A 24,318-nucleotide genomic window follows, 5' to 3' on the forward strand; every position below is an offset into this window, starting at 1 on the left:
GTACCCCCTTCCATATTTGGCCGATTTCACCAACAATTTAAGTAGCCAGAAAATATTTTCGAAAATCGATCTGCAAAAAACATTTCATAAAATTTCGATTCGCCCGATGACGTTTTCAGAGATGTTGATTGTGTTTTCCGTACGTTGATGATATTTTCGTTTCATCTGCCTATTTGGAGCAACATTGTCGTGATCTCCGATTTGTATTTCAGTGCTTTCGAGACAATCAGCTAGCTACTAACGTCAAAAAATGTGAGTTTGGTAAGCCTGAAATTACATTTCCTGGTCACCCCGTCACACCCAACGGAATTCGTCATTCTCCCGAAAAGGTTGCAGTGCTAAAAGGCTATCCGAAGCCGCTCAACTCACAAGAACTTAAAAGATTCATTGGTATGATGAACTTTTACAGAAAGTTTTTGCCGCACACCATCGCGTACCAAGAAGTTTTGCAAGACATGATTACAGGTAATAAAACGAAGTACAAAACACCATTAGTGTGGTCTTCAAATACCGAGAGTGCTTTTGAACGTTGTAAAACTGAGTTGTGCAACGTTACATTGCTTGCTCATTCTGTTCCCGGCGCGGGCAACATGTCACTATTAGCTTTCTCTTCAAAAAAGTTAACAGTAGAAGTATTCGACGTACGACAGAGAGTTAACCGCCATCTACCAAGCCGTCTGCCATTTTCGTTATCAAATTGAAGGACGCCCTTGCTACATTGTAACAAATATTCGCCTATCAACAAAAAAATGGAAAAAGCATCACCAAGCAGACTAAGGCAACTTGATTTCATTAGTCAGTTTACCACTGACATACGTCACATACCTGACAAAGACAACTCAACAGCTGATGCCCTGTCAAAAATTCAAGCTGTGCATACCGATTCCGTGCAAGCGATCGTAAATTTTAAGGATCTCGTAGAAGAATAACAACATCACAGCGAACTGCAGGATATTTTAAAACCACAAGGTACGTCTAATAATTCACTAGTACTAAAGTATTTGGATATATTAGGCTGTGATGAACAAATTGTGTGTGATACGTCCACGTCACGAATACGGCCATACATCACAAAAGTTTTTCAAAAGCAAATAATAAACTCGTTACACAACCCAGTTCATCCTGGAATACGTGCTACGATACTATTAGTAACGTGAAGGTTTGTTTGAGTTGGTATGAAAGAGGATATTGCAAACTTCCTCAAAACATGCCTCCCATGCCAGCGAGCGAAAATACAGCGACACTCAGTATCAACGCCTGACAAGTACGACCCGCCGACCGAGAGATTTTCACACATCAACATCGATATCGTTGGGCCTTTTCCATTTTGTGAAGGGCAGCGGTATTGTTTGACAATAATCAACAGGTTTACTCGATGGCCTGAAGCCGTGCCATTACCCGACATGTATGCTGAACTGGTAGTCAGAGGACTGGTTACGCACTGGATTTCCAGATTTGGAGTGCTACAGCGAATCACATCCGACAGAGGTCGACAGTTCCAGTTATCAGTTTTTACGGAATTATTGCAAATGATTGGAGCTACACACTTAAAGACAACGCCGTACCACCCTCAAGCCCACGGCCTGATAGAGAGGTGACACAGAACTTTTTAAGCTGCCATCTTATGTATCGATTCATCAAAATGGGTTCATCATCTCCCAACGATTCTACTTGGCCTTCGTGTGATGTACAAATCAGACATAAAAGCGTTAAGGTTCCCAGGAGAATTTTTCTTAAAAATCAAATCTACAAGCACTAGCGATGTAGTAGCTGATTTTCGCAACGCCATGAGAAATATTCAATCTATGCAAACTGCACACCACTCTGCAAAGTCAACATTTGTTTCTAGAGACTTCTAGTCAACAACACACGTTTTTGTTCGAAACGACTCAATCCGTCCTACTCTGACTCATCCCTACGATGTCCCGTATTTCGTTTTAAAACGATTCCCGAGGTTCTTCACAATTGTAATACGGGGTCGAAAAACAAAAGTCAGCATCGATCGTTTAAAGCCCCTTTTTCTGCCAGCGTCAGAATCTTCTAGCTCAACCGAGCAAACAGCAACTATACCTTTGACAAATGATCCCGTGCCTAGCACTTCAAACATTTTTGAAGAAGCTTCTACTGCTGATTCAACTTTCAGCTCTCCGATTCCAGATTGTTCTTCCGGTGCCACATATTCGTCTGATACATCACTCACTCAGTCACCTCAGTATATCATCAAAGCTACAACTTGTGGAAGACGCATCAAGCTCCCGGTAGCTCCCTTTTCTAGCGAGGGGAGTGATGTGGCAACCTTCAATCACAATTTACTGGTTATAGAATTTTCTCCTTTTCCTGTCGGCAGCGCTGCAGTGCACACCATATTTCTCATCTACGCATTTCTAAATTAAGTTTGTTAATTTAAGTTTAAGGTTAATTTAATAAAAATGTTTTAATTCAATGGTAATTAAAATCCGTGTTAGCCTTGTTTTATTGGGTAATAAAGTAAACGAATAGAAATACCCAAATATATCTGGTGGCTCGTTTATCAATCGTGGCTCGAATGGACCAAATGTTACTATTAGAGTGAATCCGGCTCGAAACGATCAAATGTTAATACGATCCGATAAAGGGGAGAAAAAATAATACAACACTATCCCTTTAGTTTCTTACTCAATTAAATATATGATTCTTTATTAAGGTTCCAATCAATAGGTTACGAAATTTTACCTCAATAATTACAAAGGAACGTGTAATGTTACAATATTGAGCACGAACACTCAATCAATAACCAAAACGGAATCATCAAGACAGACTGAAGTAAGTAAGCTACCACAGCCTTAGCGCCAATTCGTTGAAATCTAACATTGACATTTCAATCTTGCAATAATAAGTAATCCTAATAAGTAATCCAATCCCTAATTCTTCTATTAGTTTTCTACACTACTTCCCTAATAAGCTAACCGTAGCACCAGAATCTAGGAGACCTCTAATTTCTTTGCCTTCGACTTTCACAGTCGCATACGGTCTACGATCTTTCTTGTTATTGTACCCACAAATAGCCTCCGAGACAGAGTTTTTAAAAGCTTTGTATTGTTTTCGCTTGTTTCTCAGTTTTAGTATTCGTTGTTGCTTATCAAAAAGTTTTTTTAAGATTTTATGTTTTTAGTTATTTCTTCATTTTCATTCTGTTCATTGGTCTCATTTTGTAAAATTTTGGCCTTTATTTTTCTATAATTCTCCTCTCTAACTACCAGTGGCAAATAATGTCGACGCTTAGCATAGTCTACTTCTTCATCGCTCCCAATTGACTGATTAAAGTTCTTACCCCGGCGGGTTGTTCGGATGAATGTTGGTTCCCTGCTATTACCACGTTCTTCCTCGCGTTTGCCGATCTACAATTTTCGCATTTTGGGTCTGTAGTATTTGGCTTTCCACATTTAAAACAGAAAAAACCTCTTTGAGAGGACGTGCAATCACGAAAAACATGACCGGGTTTCTGGCAAATCCAACATACAAAGGAATTGTTAATTGCAGAAACATCTACAACTTCTTCAGGTCCTTGTGTATTGATAGGGTTTGTATGGGGGGTTGTTCCCGTCGGAAAAAAGTTCGCTCTACCCCTAAACACGCTACCCTCAGCTGTTCAAGAGAAGACACATTAATAGAATAGACGATGCTCGATAGATTTTTGCTTAGATTCTTCTTGACTAGGGAAATCATTTCAAATTCCGAAACAGGTCTTTCTAACTTCGATCTCATCAAGTTGATTTCGTGGAAAAACGAATCAATTGAATTCTAGTTTTAAACCTCTCGATTAAACCATGTTTTAAAGATTGCCAATCTGAAATACAATTATTACGTTGCTGTAGCCAAAACCATTCTACTGCAGAGCCTGATACTAGCATGTGAAATTCATTTAGAAAGTCTTCCCATGCTAAATCATAATGATGTTGGAAATATTTCAGGCGATATATAAAATCTTCTATACTAAGGCTGTTCGGTCTATCAGAAAAGTTTATGCCAAACCTTTCGACCTCAACCCCGGACCATTCGAAAAAGTCATAATAGAGGGTGAAAGTATTTCGACGATGTAGGTTTGGGTTATAGTCCATATTTTGAGGTGGAAATTGAGGTACGAAGTTATCATTGTATGGTCTATACGCGTCAGATGGACGCGAATACTGTCTTGTAATCTCAGGATGAACTGTTGGATTTGCGGCAGCATTACGTCCATCAACGGAAATCCTTGAAACTGCCTCACTTAGTTTGTCTATTACTCCATATATCTTCTCCATCTCTTTGGTAACAGTATCTTGTACCATTAAGTGTAAATTAGAAGTTGCATGGTTCAGACTTTCTTGAACTAAGCTTCTAACCAGATTGTCTACTTCGACCGGATAAGTGGATGGATTTGACTGTAAAACAGTCTGCCGGTTATCAGAATTGGTACCTGACCTGACAGATCCCGAATCGTGGGTTCGACATTGGCATTTGGGTTTTGCATTGTTGACTTTTTATTTAGTTTCGGCATTGGCGAAGAAATAGAAGATCTGCTTACATCAAATGTGAGTGATCTATTTCTTTTACTCCTCTTTTTACTATTTTCTAATTTTTCGCTTCTTAAAAAATGTTTGCGATGCACAAGAATTTAAAAAATTAAAAAAAAAACAATCAAAACATATATACTGAAAATAGTTAATAAATAAAAATCGTACAACGAATCTAAATATATAGGATAATAAAAATAAGACAAAACTATAAAACAAGAAAACACATTTGCTAAATATGGTTCGATAAATAAAAAGGAACTTAAACAATAATAAACAAATACAATTGAAGCTTAAATATAAGACACAAGTAGACATATAGGCGTTAAACGGTTTCAAAAATAAGCATAAAAAATTAAATAATAAATTAATAAAATATAATATAAAAATATGTATATAAAACAACAAAATAAAAACAAGGTTAGTTTACTTTCACAACGCAATCACAAATATGGGAGGTAATAGGATGTAATCTCAGTTGTATGCGAAATAAAGTGTGTGGTATTTGCTATAATAAAATTAAGTGTCCTTTAAAAAAAGGTTGTTATGGCGTATTGAAGAAGGAACATTAAAACATTAAAGGAACATTAAAACATTAAAGGAAATAACACCACGGCATTTTTCTTCAATTTAGACGAAAAAAGATCTCGTGTTAAGAGAAATTGCACAATACAATCAATGACACCCATGGTCAAAGCAGATATTGCACTTTCCCCACATGTCATCCTTAATCTATTGTATCTCTATGCCACAAGGACAGGAAACATAAAATACAGGTCATGAAAACAATACATTCATTGTTACAATTAACGAACAAGAGCTATTGCACTAGACCCTAACTTATGGAACATAATATCCTAATTTTCTAATTACTTAACTAAATATTGCACTATTATCACAGATTTTATAAAAATATGTGGATGCAATATTCGTAAGCACTTTGAAAATGTAATATTATGTTTTAAAATTTTTCACCCTATGGTCTATTATTCTGTGCGTAGGTATTATTGCACAACATATCTATTTATTTGTCCGCATCATATTAATGTTTTTGGCGCCTTTGTTTTTGCACCAAAGAAGTGGCTGATGTTTTGATGCCTTAAAAATTTTGGTCGATCAGACAATAATTTTTAAATTGGGCACCATATTGTTACGTTCCACCTGCTAGGCGCTATAATGGGGTTCCATCTAGCTCAGTCGGGGCACCGCTTTAGTGGTGAATTCTGAACCCTGCCATCATCAGCCCTAGGGGTCGAACAATCGAAAAGGTACAACATGAAATTACATCAAGCAAATCAAAATAAAACGACAAAACACATACGACCATAACACGGGAAATTGGTGTTAATAATTCCCACACTTAGCCCACACCTTGACCCTTAGATCCTCATCAAAGATTTCAATTCAATTTATAAGGGCCCCGTTTTCCACACACACTTACCTCACTTCAACATCATCCTATTTTCCTCCCTTACAAAAAAACACTAGCAATGCATATTAATCTAAACACTTAGACATTAAAACAATTTATTGGCTTCAGTATTTCTTGTTATCAGAATTCTTAATTTCTAGCACCTGACACATCGATAAGTCAATACCTCGGACTACCGCCTTATCATATTGAATTTCGGTCAACTCGGGCCGCTTTTCTAAATTATTCCCTCACCTAAAAGAGCTCTCTTGTGTGGTTAAAAGGAACATTAATATTTGATCCCACATTAAACTTATTTCTAATAGGATTTTCTGGGGTAATCCTACACTTGTCGCATTTTATCTGGCGTTAAAACTTTTACAATAACAAAAAAATATTATATACTAATCACTAACTACTAACTAACGTTCATCATATACTTATTTGGTTTTACTATTCCAGGTTTTTGGACATCACGGACTTAGGCACAATGGATATTTCAACGGGGTTTGGTGTTGGATGGACACATCACAGGCAGGACTAAATTTGCTGCCGTTCCAGTTGTCAGTTCACTTGACTTGGACTAAACCTTGCCTTGGAAACAATTAATTCCGCCAAGGAATTCAGGATAAATTTTTGGCTGACCTCCACCGTTCATACAATCGGAGGGGTCAGAGATGGTTTTAACGGTTGGTGTAAATTTTGGCGTTGCCTAAACAATATACAAAAGGACACACAAACATTTAAACACCAATAATATAATACAATACAACACAATACTCACTTTGACTTGTTCGCACAAACGCATTCACACACAACAACAAAACACATGTGTTAATTAAACACAAAAACAAAATTTAGTTTAATTTTTTGGGAGATTTTCTTCAAATATTTTTTAATTAGCAAATAAAAATGTGTTCTTTGCTAATACACCAAACAAACTGCCTCGATTTTCCCCCGTTATGCCTTTTATATGGCCGCAGACATTTACAATTTTCCGGGATTCTCACGCAATTTTCCTGATTCATCAAATTCCTTTTATCGTACATACTGAGCCCTACATTAGAGTTGTATTTCTCGGGTTTATATTTTACACCGGTTGGCAACACTGATTTCTTCAAACTCTGCACCGAGCTTAACATATCCGGTTCACTTTTTCCTGACCGGCTGCAACCAAACACATCACATCAGGGACTTGCTGCTAATTATTTGTTTTTAATTAAAATAAAAAACACATGCAACAAACTGTGTTAGCCTTATTTTATTGGGTAACAACGTAAACGAATAGAAATAACCAAATTTGTGACCCCGAGAAAAAATTGCAATCAGAAGATGGAAAACAACGATTTATCAACAGCATCGACTGTCGTCATCCAAAATGAAAAAGATCCGCAATCCTTGCGTAACAGCATAGGCAGTATCAGCCATTTACATTGCACGTTTGCCATTTCAAGAAATGTGATATACAAATGTGGAAGCTTGGTTTATTTCAATGGAATTTTGCTTTAGTACGTCGGGCATAACCTATGACAAGCAAAAGGCCGCTACAGTACTTGCTGCTTTAAAGCCAGAAACCATTGCACAATTGTCAGACATCATCGCAAATATGCCAGCATCCGATCGATTCGAATACGTCAAATGAAAAATTACCGACCATTTTGCCGACAGCGAACAGAGACGTCCAAACCGGCTTTTGCCCGAAATGCCTTTGGGCGACAAAAAAAACCTTCCGAGCTCTTCTTTGAGAGCAGGTAACTCAAGTGGAAAAGCTGCACTTAAAGGTTTGTGGACGAAACGATTCCCAACATTTGCACAACCTGTTGTAGCAGCGTCAACGGGCACAATAGTGGAATTAACCAAAAAGTAGACTCAACTGCAGACGCTGTCTCTCCAACATAGGTATGTAAGGTCACAAAAGACGAGGACAGCCGCATAAACGAACGAACTAAAATTCGAGCAATTTACTACGTGGTCCTGTTCTCGACCTCGCAAGCTAACTCATCATCGTTCCCAGTCCCGGCGAAAGCCATCCGATGGAAATAACAATTCCAATATTGATGAGTGTTGGTACCACAAGAAGTATGGGTGCAATGCCACAAAGTGTCGCAGTCCGTGCAAACAGAAGCAGCGACAGGTGTTCGCTGTTGCGTCGCACCCATCAAATTGACCTTGTTGGCCGGTGGTGGGTTACAGCGAAAAATCCTCCACCAAATGTCAATTTTTTCGCCTCCAAGTTACTGACAGCTGGACTCGAAGAAATTTTCTGGTTGACAATGATGCCGACGTCTCCGTCATTCCTCTTTCTTTGAAAGTATATCACCGATTAGAGTGGTAGGTGAAACACGTTTAAAGCTGGACCTTGGTTTAAAACAAAATATATTTATAATTGCGGGTGTAAACACGCCGATAATTGTTTCGGATTTCATTAAGCATCATGATCTGCAGATTGATTTGCGTCGTAACCGATTAATAGACAACATCACTGGTAACGATTCTCAGCTACAACTACCGTCGACTTCAACGATTGTCTGCCTTAAAACGTTGCGCACGAATAACCCGTTTGCGGATCTTTTAGAGGGATTTCAGGACATAACATTACGGTTCCAAAACGAAATCAACCATTTTTATGCGAATTGAAACGACTGGCCGGCCAACATTTTGTCGTCCTCGAAGATTGCTAGTTGAAAAACATGTAGCTGCAAAAAAAGAATCCAATTTCCTTGCCGAAGCTGGAATTGGTCAGTCGTCCAAAGCGTCTGGAGTAGTCGGCTATGGTAAGAAAAAGTGATGGAACATGGAAACCATGTGGTGACTATTATGCCCTTAATGCTTAAACTTTACCAGACCAGTACCCCCTTCCATATTTGGCCGATTTCACCAACAATTTAAGTAGCCAGAAAATATTTTCGAAAATCGATCTGCAAAAAACATTTCATAAAATTTCGATTCGCCCGATGACGTTTTCAGAGATGTTGATTGTGTTTTCCGTACGTTGATGATATTTTCGTTTCATCTGCCTATTTGGAGCAACATTGTCGTGATCTCCGATTTGTATTTCAGTGCTTTCGAGACAATCAGCTAGCTACTAACGTCAAAAAATGTGAGTTTGGTAAGCCTGAAATTACATTTCCTGGTCACCCCGTCACACCCAACGGAATTCGTCATTCTCCCGAAAAGGTTGCAGTGCTAAAAGGCTATCCGAAGCCGCTCAACTCACAAGAACTTAAAAGATTCATTGGTATGATGAACTTTTACAGAAAGTTTTTGCCGCACACCATCGCGTACCAAGAAGTTTTGCAAGACATGATTACAGGTAATAAAACGAAGTACAAAACACCATTAGTGTGGTCTTCAAATACCGAGAGTGCTTTTGAACGTTGTAAAACTGAGTTGTGCAACGTTACATTGCTTGCTCATTCTGTTCCCGGCGCGGGCAACATGTCACTATTAGCTTTCTCTTCAAAAAAGTTAACAGTAGAAGTATTCGACGTACGACAGAGAGTTAACCGCCATCTACCAAGCCGTCTGCCATTTTCGTTATCAAATTGAAGGACGCCCTTGCTACATTGTAACAAATATTCGCCTATCAACAAAAAAATGGAAAAAGCATCACCAAGCAGACTAAGGCAACTTGATTTCATTAGTCAGTTTACCACTGACATACGTCACATACCTGACAAAGACAACTCAACAGCTGATGCCCTGTCAAAAATTCAAGCTGTGCATACCGATTCCGTGCAAGCGATCGTAAATTTTAAGGATCTCGTAGAAGAATAACAACATCACAGCGAACTGCAGGATATTTTAAAACCACAAGGTACGTCTAATAATTCACTAGTACTAAAGTATTTGGATATATTAGGCTGTGATGAACAAATTGTGTGTGATACGTCCACGTCACGAATACGGCCATACATCACAAAAGTTTTTCAAAAGCAAATAATAAACTCGTTACACAACCCAGTTCATCCTGGAATACGTGCTACGATACTATTAGTAACGTGAAGGTTTGTTTGAGTTGGTATGAAAGAGGATATTGCAAACTTCCTCAAAACATGCCTCCCATGCCAGCGAGCGAAAATACAGCGACACTCAGTATCAACGCCTGACAAGTACGACCCGCCGACCGAGAGATTTTCACACATCAACATCGATATCGTTGGGCCTTTTCCATTTTGTGAAGGGCAGCGGTATTGTTTGACAATAATCAACAGGTTTACTCGATGGCCTGAAGCCGTGCCATTACCCGACATGTATGCTGAACTGGTAGTCAGAGGACTGGTTACGCACTGGATTTCCAGATTTGGAGTGCTACAGCGAATCACATCCGACAGAGGTCGACAGTTCCAGTTATCAGTTTTTACGGAATTATTGCAAATGATTGGAGCTACACACTTAAAGACAACGCCGTACCATCCTCAAGCCCACGGCCTGATAGAGAGGTGACACAGAACTTTTTAAGCTGCCATCTTATGTATCGATTCATCAAAATGGGTTCATCATCTCCCAACGATTCTACTTGGCCTTCGTGTGATGTACAAATCAGACATAAAAGCGTTAAGGTTCCCAGGAGAATTTTTCTTAAAAATCAAATCTACAAGCACTAGCGATGTAGTAGCTGATTTTCGCAACGCCATGAGAAATATTCAATCTATGCAAACTGCACACCACTCTGCAAAGTCAACATTTGTTTCTAGAGACTTCTAGTCAACAACACACGTTTTTGTTCGAAACGACTCAATCCGTCCTACTCTGACTCATCCCTACGATGTCCCGTATTTCGTTTTAAAACGATTCCCGAGGTTCTTCACAATTGTAATACGGGGTCGAAAAACAAAAGTCAGCATCGATCGTTTAAAGCCCCTTTTTCTGCCAGCGTCAGAATCTTCTAGCTCAACCGAGCAAACAGCAACTATACCTTTGACAAATGATCCCGTGCCTAGCACTTCAAACATTTTTGAAGAAGCTTCTACTGCTGATTCAACTTTCAGCTCTCCGATTCCAGATTGTTCTTCCGGTGCCACATATTCGTCTGATACATCACTCACTCAGTCACCTCAGTATATCATCAAAGCTACAACTTGTGGAAGACGCATCAAGCTCCCGGTAGCTCCCTTTTCTAGCGAGGGGAGTGATGTGGCAACCTTCAATCACAATTTACTGGTTATAGAATTTTCTCCTTTTCCTGTCGGCAGCGCTGCAGTGCACACCATATTTCTCATCTACGCATTTCTAAATTAAGTTTGTTAATTTAAGTTTAAGGTTAATTTAATAAAAATGTTTTAATTCAATGGTAATTAAAATCCGTGTTAGCCTTGTTTTATTGGGTAATAAAGTAAACGAATAGAAATACCCAAATATATCTGGTGGCTCGTTTATCAATCGTGGCTCGAATGGACCAAATGTTACTATTAGAGTGAATCCGGCTCGAAACGATCAAATGTTAATACGATCCGATAAAGGGGAGAAAAAATAATACAACACTATCCCTTTAGTTTCTTACTCAATTAAATATATGATTCTTTATTAAGGTTCCAATCAATAGGTTACGAAATTTTACCTCAATAATTACAAAGGAACGTGTAATGTTACAATATTGAGCACGAACACTCAATCAATAACCAAAACGGAATCATCAAGACAGACTGAAGTAAGTAAGCTACCACAGCCTTAGCGCCAATTCGTTGAAATCTAACATTGACATTTCAATCTTGCAATAATAAGTAATCCTAATAAGTAATCCAATCCCTAATTCTTCTATTAGTTTTCTACACTACTTCCCTAATAAGCTAACCGTAGCACCAGAATCTAGGAGACCTCTAATTTCTTTGCCTTCGACTTTCACAGTCGCATACGGTCTACGATCTTTCTTGTTATTGTACCCACAAATAGCCTCCGAGACAGAGTTTTTAAAAGCTTTGTATTGTTTTCGCTTGTTTCTCAGTTTTAGTATTCGTTGTTGCTTATCAAAAAGTTTTTTTAAGATTTTATGTTTTTAGTTATTTCTTCATTTTCATTCTGTTCATTGGTCTCATTTTGTAAAATTTTGGCCTTTATTTTTCTATAATTCTCCTCTCTAACTACCAGTGGCAAATAATGTCGACGCTTAGCATAGTCTACTTCTTCATCGCTCCCAATTGACTGATTAAAGTTCTTACCCCGGCGGGTTGTTCGGATGAATGTTGGTTCCCTGCTATTACCACGTTCTTCCTCGCGTTTGCCGATCTACAATTTTCGCATTTTGGGTCTGTAGTATTTGGCTTTCCACATTTAAAACAGAAAAAACCTCTTTGAGAGGACGTGCAATCACGAAAAACATGACCGGGTTTCTGGCAAATCCAACATACAAAGGAATTGTTAATTGCAGAAACATCTACAACTTCTTCAGGTCCTTGTGTATTGATAGGGTTTGTATGGGGGGTTGTTCCCGTCGGAAAAAAGTTCGCTCTACCCCTAAACACGCTACCCTCAGCTGTTCAAGAGAAGACACATTAATAGAATAGACGATGCTCGATAGATTTTTGCTTAGATTCTTCTTGACTAGGGAAATCATTTCAAATTCCGAAACAGGTCTTTCTAACTTCGATCTCATCAAGTTGATTTCGTGGAAAAACGAATCAATTGAATTCTAGTTTTAAACCTCTCGATTAAACCATGTTTTAAAGATTGCCAATCTGAAATACAATTATTACGTTGCTGTAGCCAAAACCATTCTACTGCAGAGCCTGATACTAGCATGTGAAATTCATTTAGAAAGTCTTCCCATGCTAAATCATAATGATGTTGGAAATATTTCAGGCGATATATAAAATCTTCTATACTAAGGCTGTTCGGTCTATCAGAAAAGTTTATGCCAAACCTTTCGACCTCAACCCCGGACCATTCGAAAAAGTCATAATAGAGGGTGAAAGTATTTCGACGATGTAGGTTTGGGTTATAGTCCATATTTTGAGGTGGAAATTGAGGTACGAAGTTATCATTGTATGGTCTATACGCGTCAGATGGACGCGAATACTGTCTTGTAATCTCAGGATGAACTGTTGGATTTGCGGCAGCATTACGTCCATCAACGGAAATCCTTGAAACTGCCTCACTTAGTTTGTCTATTACTCCATATATCTTCTCCATCTCTTTGGTAACAGTATCTTGTACCATTAAGTGTAAATTAGAAGTTGCATGGTTCAGACTTTCTTGAACTAAGCTTCTAACCAGATTGTCTACTTCGACCGGATAAGTGGATGGATTTGACTGTAAAACAGTCTGCCGGTTATCAGAATTGGTACCTGACCTGACAGATCCCGAATCGTGGGTTCGACATTGGCATTTGGGTTTTGCATTGTTGACTTTTTATTTAGTTTCGGCATTGGCGAAGAAATAGAAGATCTGCTTACATCAAATGTGAGTGATCTATTTCTTTTACTCCTCTTTTTACTATTTTCTAATTTTTCGCTTCTTAAAAAATGTTTGCGATGCACAAGAATTTAAAAAATTAAAAAAAAAACAATCAAAACATATATACTGAAAATAGTTAATAAATAAAAATCGTACAACGAATCTAAATATATAGGATAATAAAAATAAGACAAAACTATAAAACAAGAAAACACATTTGCTAAATATGGTTCGATAAATAAAAAGGAACTTAAACAATAATAAACAAATACAATTGAAGCTTAAATATAAGACACAAGTAGACATATAGGCGTTAAACGGTTTCAAAAATAAGCATAAAAAATTAAATAATAAATTAATAAAATATAATATAAAAATATGTATATAAAACAACAAAATAAAAACAAGGTTAGTTTACTTTCACAACGCAATCACAAATATGGGAGGTAATAGGATGTAATCTCAGTTGTATGCGAAATAAAGTGTGTGGTATTTGCTATAATAAAATTAAGTGTCCTTTAAAAAAAGGTTGTTATGGCGTATTGAAGAAGGAACATTAAAACATTAAAGGAACATTAAAACATTAAAGGAAATAACACCACGGCATTTTTCTTCAATTTAGACGAAAAAAGATCTCGTGTTAAGAGAAATTGCACAATACAATCAATGACACCCATGGTCAAAGCAGATATTGCACTTTCCCCACATGTCATCCTTAATCTATTGTATCTCTATGCCACAAGGACAGGAAACATAAAATACAGGTCATGAAAACAATACATTCATTGTTACAATTAACGAACAAGAGCTATTGCACTAGACCCTAACTTATGGAACATAATATCCTAATTTTCTAATTACTTAACTAAATATTGCACTATTATCACAGATTTTATAAAAATATGTGGATGCAATATTCGTAAGCACTTTGAAAATGTAATATTATGTTTTAAAATTTTTCACCCTATGGTCTATTATTCTGTGCGTAGGTATTATTGCTATTCATCTATTTATTTGTCCGCATCATATTAATGTTTTTGGCGCCTTTGTTTTTGCACCAAAGAAGTGGCTGATGTTTTGATGCCTTAAAAATTTTGGTCGATCAGACAATAATTTTTAAATTGGGCACCATATTGTTACGTTCCACCTGCTAGGCGCTATAATGGGGTTCCATCTAGCTCAGTCGGGGCACCGCTTTAGGGGTGAATTCTGAACCCTGCCATCATCAGCCCTAGGGGTCGAACAATCGAAAAGGTACAACATGAAATTACATCAAGCAAATCAAAATAAAACGACAAAACACATACGACCATAACACGGGAAATTGGTGTTAATAATTCCCACACTTAGCCCACACCTTGACCCTTAGATCCTCATCAAAGATTTCAATTCAATTTATAAGGGCCCCGTTTTCCACACACACTTACCTCACTTCAACATCATCCTATTTTCCTCCCTTACAAAAAAACACTAGCAATGCATATTAATCTAAACACTTAGACATTAAAACAATTTATTGGCTTCAGTATTTCTTGTTATCAGAATTCTTAATTTCTAGCACCTGACACATCGATAAGTCAATACCTCGGACTACCGCCTTATCATATTGAATTTCGGTCAACTCGGGCCGCTTTTCTAAATTATTCCCTCACCTAAAAGAGCTCTCTTGTGTGGTTAAAAGGAACATTAATATTTGATCCCACATTAAACTTATTTCTAATAGGATTTTCTGGGGTAATCCTACACTTGTCGCATTTTATCTGGCGTTAAAACTTTTACAATAACAAAAAAATATTATATACTAATCACTAACTACTAACTAACGTTCATCATATACTTATTTGGTTTTACTATTCCAGGTTTTTGGACATCACGGACTTAGGCACAATGGATATTTCAACGGGGTTTGGTGTTGGATGGACACATCACAGGCAGGACTAAATTTGCTGCCGTTCCAGTTGTCAGTTCACTTGACTTGGACTAAACCTTGCCTTGGAAACAATTAATTCCGCCAAGGAATTCAGGATAAATTTTTGGCTGACCTCCACCGTTCATACAATCGGAGGGGTCAGAGATGGTTTTAACGGTTGGTGTAAATTTTGGCGTTGCCTAAACAATATACAAAAGGACACACAAACATTTAAACACCAATAATATAATACAATACAACACAATACTCACTTTGACTTGTTCGCACAAACGCATTCACACACAACAACAAAACACATGTGTTAATTAAACACAAAAACAAAATTTAGTTTAATTTTTTGGGAGATTTTCTTCAAATATTTTTTAATTAGCAAATAAAAATGTGTTCTTTGCTAATACACCAAACAAACTGCCTCGATTTTCCCCCGTTATGCCTTTTATATGGCCGCAGACATTTACAATTTTCCGGGATTCTCACGCAATTTTCCTGATTCATCAAATTCCTTTTATCGTACATACTGAGCCCTACATTAGAGTTGTATTTCTCGGGTTTATATTTTACACCGGTTGGCAACACTGATTTCTTCAAACTCTGCACCGAGCTTAACATATCCGGTTCACTTTTTCCTGACCGGCTGCAACCAAACACATCACATCAGGGACTTGCTGCTAATTATTTGTTTTTAATTAAAATAAAAAACACATGCAACAAACTGTGTTAGCCTTATTTTATTGGGTAACAACGTAAACGAATAGAAATAACCAAATTTGTGACCCCGAGAAAAAATTGCAATCAGAAGATGGAAAACAACGATTTATCAACAGCATCGACTGTCGTCATCCAAAATGAAAAAGATCCGCAATCCTTGCGTAACAGCATAGGCAGTATCAGCCATTTACATTGCACGTTTGCCATTTCAAGAAATGTGATATACAAATGTGGAAGCTTGGTTTATTTCAATGGAATTTTGCTTTAGTACGTCGGGCATAACCTATGACAAGCAAAAGGCCGCTACAGTACTTGCTGCTTTAAAGCCAGAAACCATTGCACAATTGTCAGACATCATCGCAAATATGCCAGCATCCGATCGATTCGAATACGTCAAATGAAAAATTACCGACCATTTTGCCGACAGCGAACAGAGACGTCCAAACCGGCTTTTGCCCGAAATGCCTTTGGGCGACAAAAAAAAACCTTCCGAGCTCTTCTTTGAGAGCAGGTAACTCAAGTGGAAAAGCTGCACTTAAAGGTTTGTGGACGAAACGATTCCCAACATTTGCACAACCTGTTGTAGCAGCGTCAACGGGCACAATAGTGGAATTAACCAAAAAGTAGACTCAACTGCAGACGCTGTCTCTCCAACATAGGTATGTAAGGTCACAAAAGACGAGGACAGCCGCATAAACGAACGAACTAAAATTCGAGCAATTTACTACGTGGTCCTGTTCTCGACCTCGCAAGCTAACTCATCATCGTTCCCAGTCCCGGCGAAAGCCATCCGATGGAAATAACAATTCCAATATTGATGAGTGTTGGTACCACAAGAAGTATGGGTGCAATGCCACAAAGTGTCGCAGTCCGTGCAAACAGAAGCAGCGACAGGTGTTCGCTGTTGCGTCGCACCCATCAAATTGACCTTGTTGGCCGGTGGTGGGTTACAGCGAAAAATCCTCCACCAAATGTCAATTTTTTCGCCTCCAAGTTACTGACAGCTGGACTCGAAGAAATTTTCTGGTTGACAATGATGCCGACGTCTCCGTCATTCCTCTTTCTTTGAAAGTATATCACCGATTAGAGTGGTAGGTGAAACACGTTTAAAGCTGGACCTTGGTTTAAAACAAAATATATTTATAATTGCGGGTGTAAACACGCCGATAATTGTTTCGGATTTCATTAAGCATCATGATCTGCAGATTGATTTGCGTCGTAACCGATTAATAGACAACATCACTGGTAACGATTCTCAGCTACAACTACCGTCGACTTCAACGATTGTCTGCCTTAAAACGTTGCGCACGAATAACCCGTTTGCGGATCTTTTAGAGGGATTTCAGGACATAACATTACGGTTCCAAAACGAAATCAACCATTTTTATGCGAATTGAAACGACTGGCCGGCCAACATTTTGTCGTCCTCGAAGATTGCTAGTTGAAAAACATGTAGCTGCAAAAAAAGAATCCAATTTCCTTGCCGAAGCTGGAATTGGTCAGTCGTCCAAAGCGTCTGGAGTAGTCGGCTATGGTAAGAAAAAGTGATGGAACATGGAAACCATGTGGTGACTATTATGCCCTTAATGCTTAAACTTTACCAGACCAGTACCCCCTTCCATATTTGGCCGATTTCACCAACAATTTAAGTAGCCAGAAAATATTTTCGAAAATCGATCTGCAAAAAACATTTCATAAAATTTCGATTCGCCCGATGACGTTTTCAGAGATGTTGATTGTGTTTTCCGTACGTTGATGATATTTTCGTTTCATCTGCCTATTTGGAGCAACATTGTCGTGATCTCCGATTTGTATTTCAGTGCTTTCGAGACAATCAGCTAGCTACTAACGTCAAAAAATGTGAGTTTGGTAAGCCTGAAATTACATTTCCTGGTCACCCCGTCACACCCAACGGAATTCGTCATTCTCCCGAAAAGGTTGCAGTGCTAAAAGGCTATCCGAAGCCGCTCAACTCACAAGAACTTAAAAGATTCATTGGTATGATGAACTTTTACAGAAAGTTTTTGCCGCACACCATCGCGTACCAAGAAGTTTTGCAAGACATGATTACAGGTAATAAAACGAAGTACAAAACACCATTAGTGTGGTCTTCAAATACCGAGAGTGCTTTTGAACGTTGTAAAACTGAGTTGTGCAACGTTACATTGCTTGCTCATTCTGTTCCCGGCGCGGGCAACATGTCACTATTAGCTTTCTCTTCAAAAAAGTTAACAGTAGAAGTATTCGACGTACGACAGAGAGTTAACCGCCATCTACCAAGCCGTCTGCCATTTTCGTTATCAAATTGAAGGACGCCCTTGCTACATTGTAACAAATATTCGCCTATCAACAAAAAAATGGAAAAAGCATCACCAAGCAGACTAAGGCAACTTGATTTCATTAGTCAGTTTACCACTGACATACGTCACATACCTGACAAAGACAACTCAACAGCTGATGCCCTGTCAAAAATTCAAGCTGTGCATACCGATTCCGTGCAAGCGATCGTAAATTTTAAGGATCTCGTAGAAGAATAACAACATCACAGCGAACTGCAGGATATTTTAAAACCACAAGGTACGTCTAATAATTCACTAGTACTAAAGTATTTGGATATATTAGGCTGTGATGAACAAATTGTGTGTGATACGTCCACGTCACGAATACGGCCATACATCACAAAAGTTTTTCAAAAGCAAATAATAAACTCGTTACACAACCCAGTTCATCCTGGAATACGTGCTACGATACTATTAGTAACGTGAAGGTTTGTTTGAGTTGGTATGAAAGAGGATATTGCAAACTTCCTCAAAACATGCCTCCCATGCCAGCGAGCGAAAATACAGCGACACTCAGTATCAACGCCTGACAAGTACGACCCGCCGACCGAGAGATTTTCACACATCAACATCGATATCGTTGGGCCTTTTCCATTTTGTGAAGGGCAGCGGTATTGTTTGACAATAATCAACAGGTTTACTCGATGGCCTGAAGCCGTGCCATTACCCGACATGTATGCTGAACTGGTAGTCAGAGGACTGGTTACGCACTGGATTTCCAGATTTGGAGTGCTACAGCGAATCACATCCGACAGAGGTCGACAGTTCCAGTTATCAGTTTTTACGGAATTATTGCAAATGATTGGAGCTACACACTTAAAGACAACGCCGTACCACCCTCAAGCCCACGGCCTGATAGAGAGGTGACACAGAACTTTTTAAGCTGCCATCTTATGTATCGATTCATCAAAATGGGTTCATCATCTCCCAACGATTCTACTTGGCCTTCGTGTGATGTACAAATCAGACATAAAAGCGTTAAGGTTCCCAGGAGAATTTTTCTTAAAAATCAAATCTACAAGCACTAGCGATGTAGTAGCTGATTTTCGCAACGCCATGAGAAATATTCAATCTATGCAAACTGCACACCACTCTGCAAAGTCAACATTTGTTTCTAGAGACTTCTAGTCAACAACACACGTTTTTGTTCGAAACGACTCAATCCGTCCTACTCTGACTCATCCCTACGATGTCCCGTATTTCGTTTTAAAACGATTCCCGAGGTTCTTCACAATTGTAATACGGGGTCGAAAAACAAAAGTCAGCATCGATCGTTTAAAGCCCCTTTTTCTGCCAGCGTCAGAATCTTCTAGCTCAACCGAGCAAACAGCAACTATACCTTTGACAAATGATCCCGTGCCTAGCACTTCAAACATTTTTGAAGAAGCTTCTACTGCTGATTCAACTTTCAGCTCTCCGATTCCAGATTGTTCTTCCGGTGCCACATATTCGTCTGATACATCACTCACTCAGTCACCTCAGTATATCATCAAAGCTACAACTTGTGGAAGACGCATCAAGCTCCCGGTAGCTCCCTTTTCTAGCGAGGGGAGTGATGTGGCAACCTTCAATCACAATTTACTGGTTATAGAATTTTCTCCTTTTCCTGTCGGCAGCGCTGCAGTGCACACCATATTTCTCATCTACGCATTTCTAAATTAAGTTTGTTAATTTAAGTTTAAGGTTAATTTAATAAAAATGTTTTAATTCAATGGTAATTAAAATCCGTGTTAGCCTTGTTTTATTGGGTAATAAAGTAAACGAATAGAAATACCCAAATATATCTGGTGGCTCGTTTATCAATCGTGGCTCGAATGGACCAAATGTTACTATTAGAGTGAATCCGGCTCGAAACGATCAAATGTTAATACGATCCGATAAAGGGGAGAAAAAATAATACAACACTATCCCTTTAGTTTCTTACTCAATTAAATATATGATTCTTTATTAAGGTTCCAATCAATAGGTTACGAAATTTTACCTCAATAATTACAAAGGAACGTGTAATGTTACAATATTGAGCACGAACACTCAATCAATAACCAAAACGGAATCATCAAGACAGACTGAAGTAAGTAAGCTACCACAGCCTTAGCGCCAATTCGTTGAAATCTAACATTGACATTTCAATCTTGCAATAATAAGTAATCCTAATAAGTAATCCAATCCCTAATTCTTCTATTAGTTTTCTACACTTCTTCCCTAATAAGCTAACCGTAGCACCAGAATCTAGGAGACCTCTAATTTCTTTGCCTTCGACTTTCACAGTCGCATACGGTCTACGATCTTTCTTGTTATTGTACCCACAAATAGCCTCCGAGACAGAGTTTTTAAAAGCTTTGTATTGTTTTCGCTTGTTTCTCAGTTTTAGTATTCGTTGTTGCTTATCAAAAAGTTTTTTTAAGATTTTATGTTTTTAGTTATTTCTTCATTTTCATTCTGTTCATTGGTCTCATTTTGTAAAATTTTGGCCTTTATTTTTCTATAATTCTCCTCTCTAACTACCAGTGGCAAATAATGTCGACGCTTAGCATAGTCTACTTCTTCATCGCTCCCAATTGACTGATTAAAGTTCTTACCCCGGCGGGTTGTTCGGATGAATGTTGGTTCCCTGCTATTACCACGTTCTTCCTCGCGTTTGCCGATCTACAATTTTCGCATTTTGGGTCTGTAGTATTTGGCTTTCCACATTTAAAACAGAAAAAACCTCTTTGAGAGGACGTGCAATCACGAAAAACATGACCGGGTTTCTGGCAAATCCAACATACAAAGGAATTGTTAATTGCAGAAACATCTACAACTTCTTCAGGTCCTTGTGTATTGATAGGGTTTGTATGGGGGGTTGTTCCCGTCGGAAAAAAGTTCGCTCTACCCCTAAACACGCTACCCTCAGCTGTTCAAGAGAAGACACATTAATAGAATAGACGATGCTCGATAGATTTTTGCTTAGATTCTTCTTGACTAGGGAAATCATTTCAAATTCCGAAACAGGTCTTTCTAACTTCGATCTCATCAAGTTGATTTCGTGGAAAAACGAATCAATTGAATTCTAGTTTTAAACCTCTCGATTAAACCATGTTTTAAAGATTGCCAATCTGAAATACAATTATTACGTTGCTGTAGCCAAAACCATTCTACTGCAGAGCCTGATACTAGCATGTGAAATTCATTTAGAAAGTCTTCCCATGCTAAATCATAATGATGTTGGAAATATTTCAGGCGATATATAAAATCTTCTATACTAAGGCTGTTCGGTCTATCAGAAAAGTTTATGCCAAACCTTTCGACCTCAACCCCGGACCATTCGAAAAAGTCATAATAGAGGGTGAAAGTATTTCGACGATGTAGGTTTGGGTTATAGTCCATATTTTGAGGTGGAAATTGAGGTACGAAGTTATCATTGTATGGTCTATACGCGTCAGATGGACGCGAATACTGTCTTGTAATCTCAGGATGAACTGTTGGATTTGCGGCAGCATTACGTCCATCAACGGAAATCCTTGAAACTGCCTCACTTAGTTTGTCTATTACTCCATATATCTTCTCCATCTCTTTGGTAACAGTATCTTGTACCATTAAGTGTAAATTAGAAGTTGCATGGTTCAGACTTTCTTGAACTAAGCTTCTAACCAGATTGTCTACTTCGACCGGATGAGTGGATGGATTTGACTGTAAAACAGTCTGCCGGTTATCAGAATTGGTACCTGACCTGACAGATCCCGAATCGTGGGTTCGACATTGGCATTTGGGTTTTGCATTGTTGACTTTTTATTTAGTTTCGGCATTGGCGAAGAAATAGAAGATCTGCTTACATCAAATGTGAGTGATCTATTTCTTTTACTCCTCTTTTTACTATTTTCTAATTTTTCGCTTCTTAAAAAATGTTTGCGATGCACAAGAATTTAAAAAATTAAAAAAAAAACAATCAAAACATATATACTGAAAATAGTTAATAAATAAAAATCGTACAACGAATCTAAATATATAGGATAATAAAAATAAGACAAAACTATAAAACAAGAAAACACATTTGCTAAATATGGTTCGATAAATAAAAAGGAACTTAAACAATAATAAACAAATACAATTAAAGCTTAAATATAAGACACAAGTAGACATATAGGCGTTAAACGGTTTCAAAAATGAGCATAAAAAATTAAATAATAAATTAATAAAATATAATATAAAAATATGTATATAAAACAACAAAATAAAAACAAGGTTAGTTTACTTTCACAACGCAATCACAAATATGGGAGGTAATAGGATGTAATCTCAGTTGTATGCGAAATAAAGTGTGTGGTATTTGCTATAATAAAATTAAGTGTCCTTTAAAAAAAGGTTGTTATGGCGTATTGAAGAAGGAACATTAAAACATTAAAGGAACATTAAAACATTAAAGGAAATAACACCACGGCAATTTTCTTCAATTTAGACGAAAAAAGATCTCGTGTTAAGAGAAATTGCACAATACAATCAATGACACCCATGGTCAAAGCAGATATTGCACTTTCCCACATGTCATCCTTAATCTATTGTATCTCTATGCCACAAGGACAGGAAACATAAAATACAGGTCATGAAAACAATACATTTATTGTTACAATTAACGAACAAGAGCTATTGCACTAGACCCTAACTTATGGAACATAATATCCTAATTTTCTAATTACTTAACTAAATATTGCACTATTATCACAGATTTTATAAAAATATGTGGATGCAATATTCGTAAGCACTTTGAAAATGTAATATTATGTTTTAAAATTTTTCACCCTATGGTCTATTATTCTGTGCGTAGGTATTATTGCACAACATATCTATTTATTTGTCCGCATCATATTAATGTTTTTGGCGCCTTTGTTTTTGCACCAAAGAAGTGGCTGATGTTTTGATGCCTTAAAAATTTTGGTCGATCAGACAATAATTTTTAAATTGGGCACCATATTGTTACGTTCCACCTGCTAGGCGCTATAATGGGGTTCCATCTAGCTCAGTCGGGGCACCGCTTTAGTGGTGAATTCTGAACCCTGCCATCATCAGCCCTAGGGGTCGAACAATCGAAAAGGTACAACATGAAATTACATCAAGCAAATCAAAATAAAACGACAAAACACATACGACCATAACACGGGAAATTGGTGTTAATAATTCCCACACTTAGCCCACACCTTGACCCTTAGATCCTCATCAAAGATTTCAATTCAATTTATAAGGGCCCCCTTTTCCACACACGCTTACCTCACTTCAACATCATCCTATTTTCCTCCCTTACAAAAAAACACTAGCAATGCATATTAATCTAAACACTTAGACATTAAAACAATTTATTGGCTTCAGTATTTCTTGTTATCAGAATTCTTAATTTCTAGCACCTGACACATCGATAAGTCAATACCTCGGACTACCGCCTTATCATATTGAATTTCGGTCAACTCGGGCCGCTTTTCTAAATTATTCCCTCACCTAAAAGAGCTCTCTTGTGTGGTTAAAAGGAACATTAATATTTGATCCCACAATAAACTTATTTCTAATAGGATTTTCTGGGGTAATCCTACACTTGTCGCATTCTATCTGGCGTTAAAACTTTTACAATAACAAAAAAATATTATATACTAATCACTAACTACTAACTAACGTTGCTCAAGGCCGGTAAGTAGATCTTTTTCTTTTATGTATTGTTACCTGGTCATCATATACTTATTTGGTTTTACTATTCCAGGTTTTTGGACATCACGGACTTAGGCACAATGGATATTTCAACGGGGTTTGGTGTTGGATGGACACATCACAGGCAGGACTAAATTTGCTGCCGTTCCAGTTGTCAGTTCACTTGACTTGGACTAAACCTTGCCTTGGAAACAATTAATTCCGCCAAGGAATTCAGGATAAATTTTTGGCTGACCTCCACCGTTCATAGAATCGGAGGGGTCAGAGATGGTTTTAACGGTTGGTGTAAATTTTGGCGTTGCCTAAACAATATACAAAAGGACACACAAACATTTA

General features: G+C 37.8%; 2 long non-coding RNA genes across 2 annotated transcripts in view; one reads left to right on the forward strand and one right to left on the reverse strand.

Moving 5' to 3' along the window:
* Window positions 1-24,318, reverse strand: part of LOC105262217 (uncharacterized) — a 50,056-nt gene that overhangs the window by 25,459 nt on the left and 279 nt on the right. The window lies entirely within an intron of this gene.
* On the forward strand, window positions 10,368-24,296 carry LOC131805661 (uncharacterized). The gene is made up of 3 exons (XR_009343752.1): window positions 10,368-11,593; window positions 15,195-20,383; window positions 24,035-24,296. It is a non-coding gene; the product is annotated as an uncharacterized LOC131805661 (long non-coding RNA).

Source organism: Musca domestica, unplaced genomic scaffold (assembly GCF_030504385.1).
Source record: "Musca domestica strain aabys unplaced genomic scaffold, Musca_domestica.polishedcontigs.V.1.1 6, whole genome shotgun sequence".
Classification (NCBI taxonomy): domain Eukaryota; kingdom Metazoa; phylum Arthropoda; class Insecta; order Diptera; family Muscidae; genus Musca; species Musca domestica.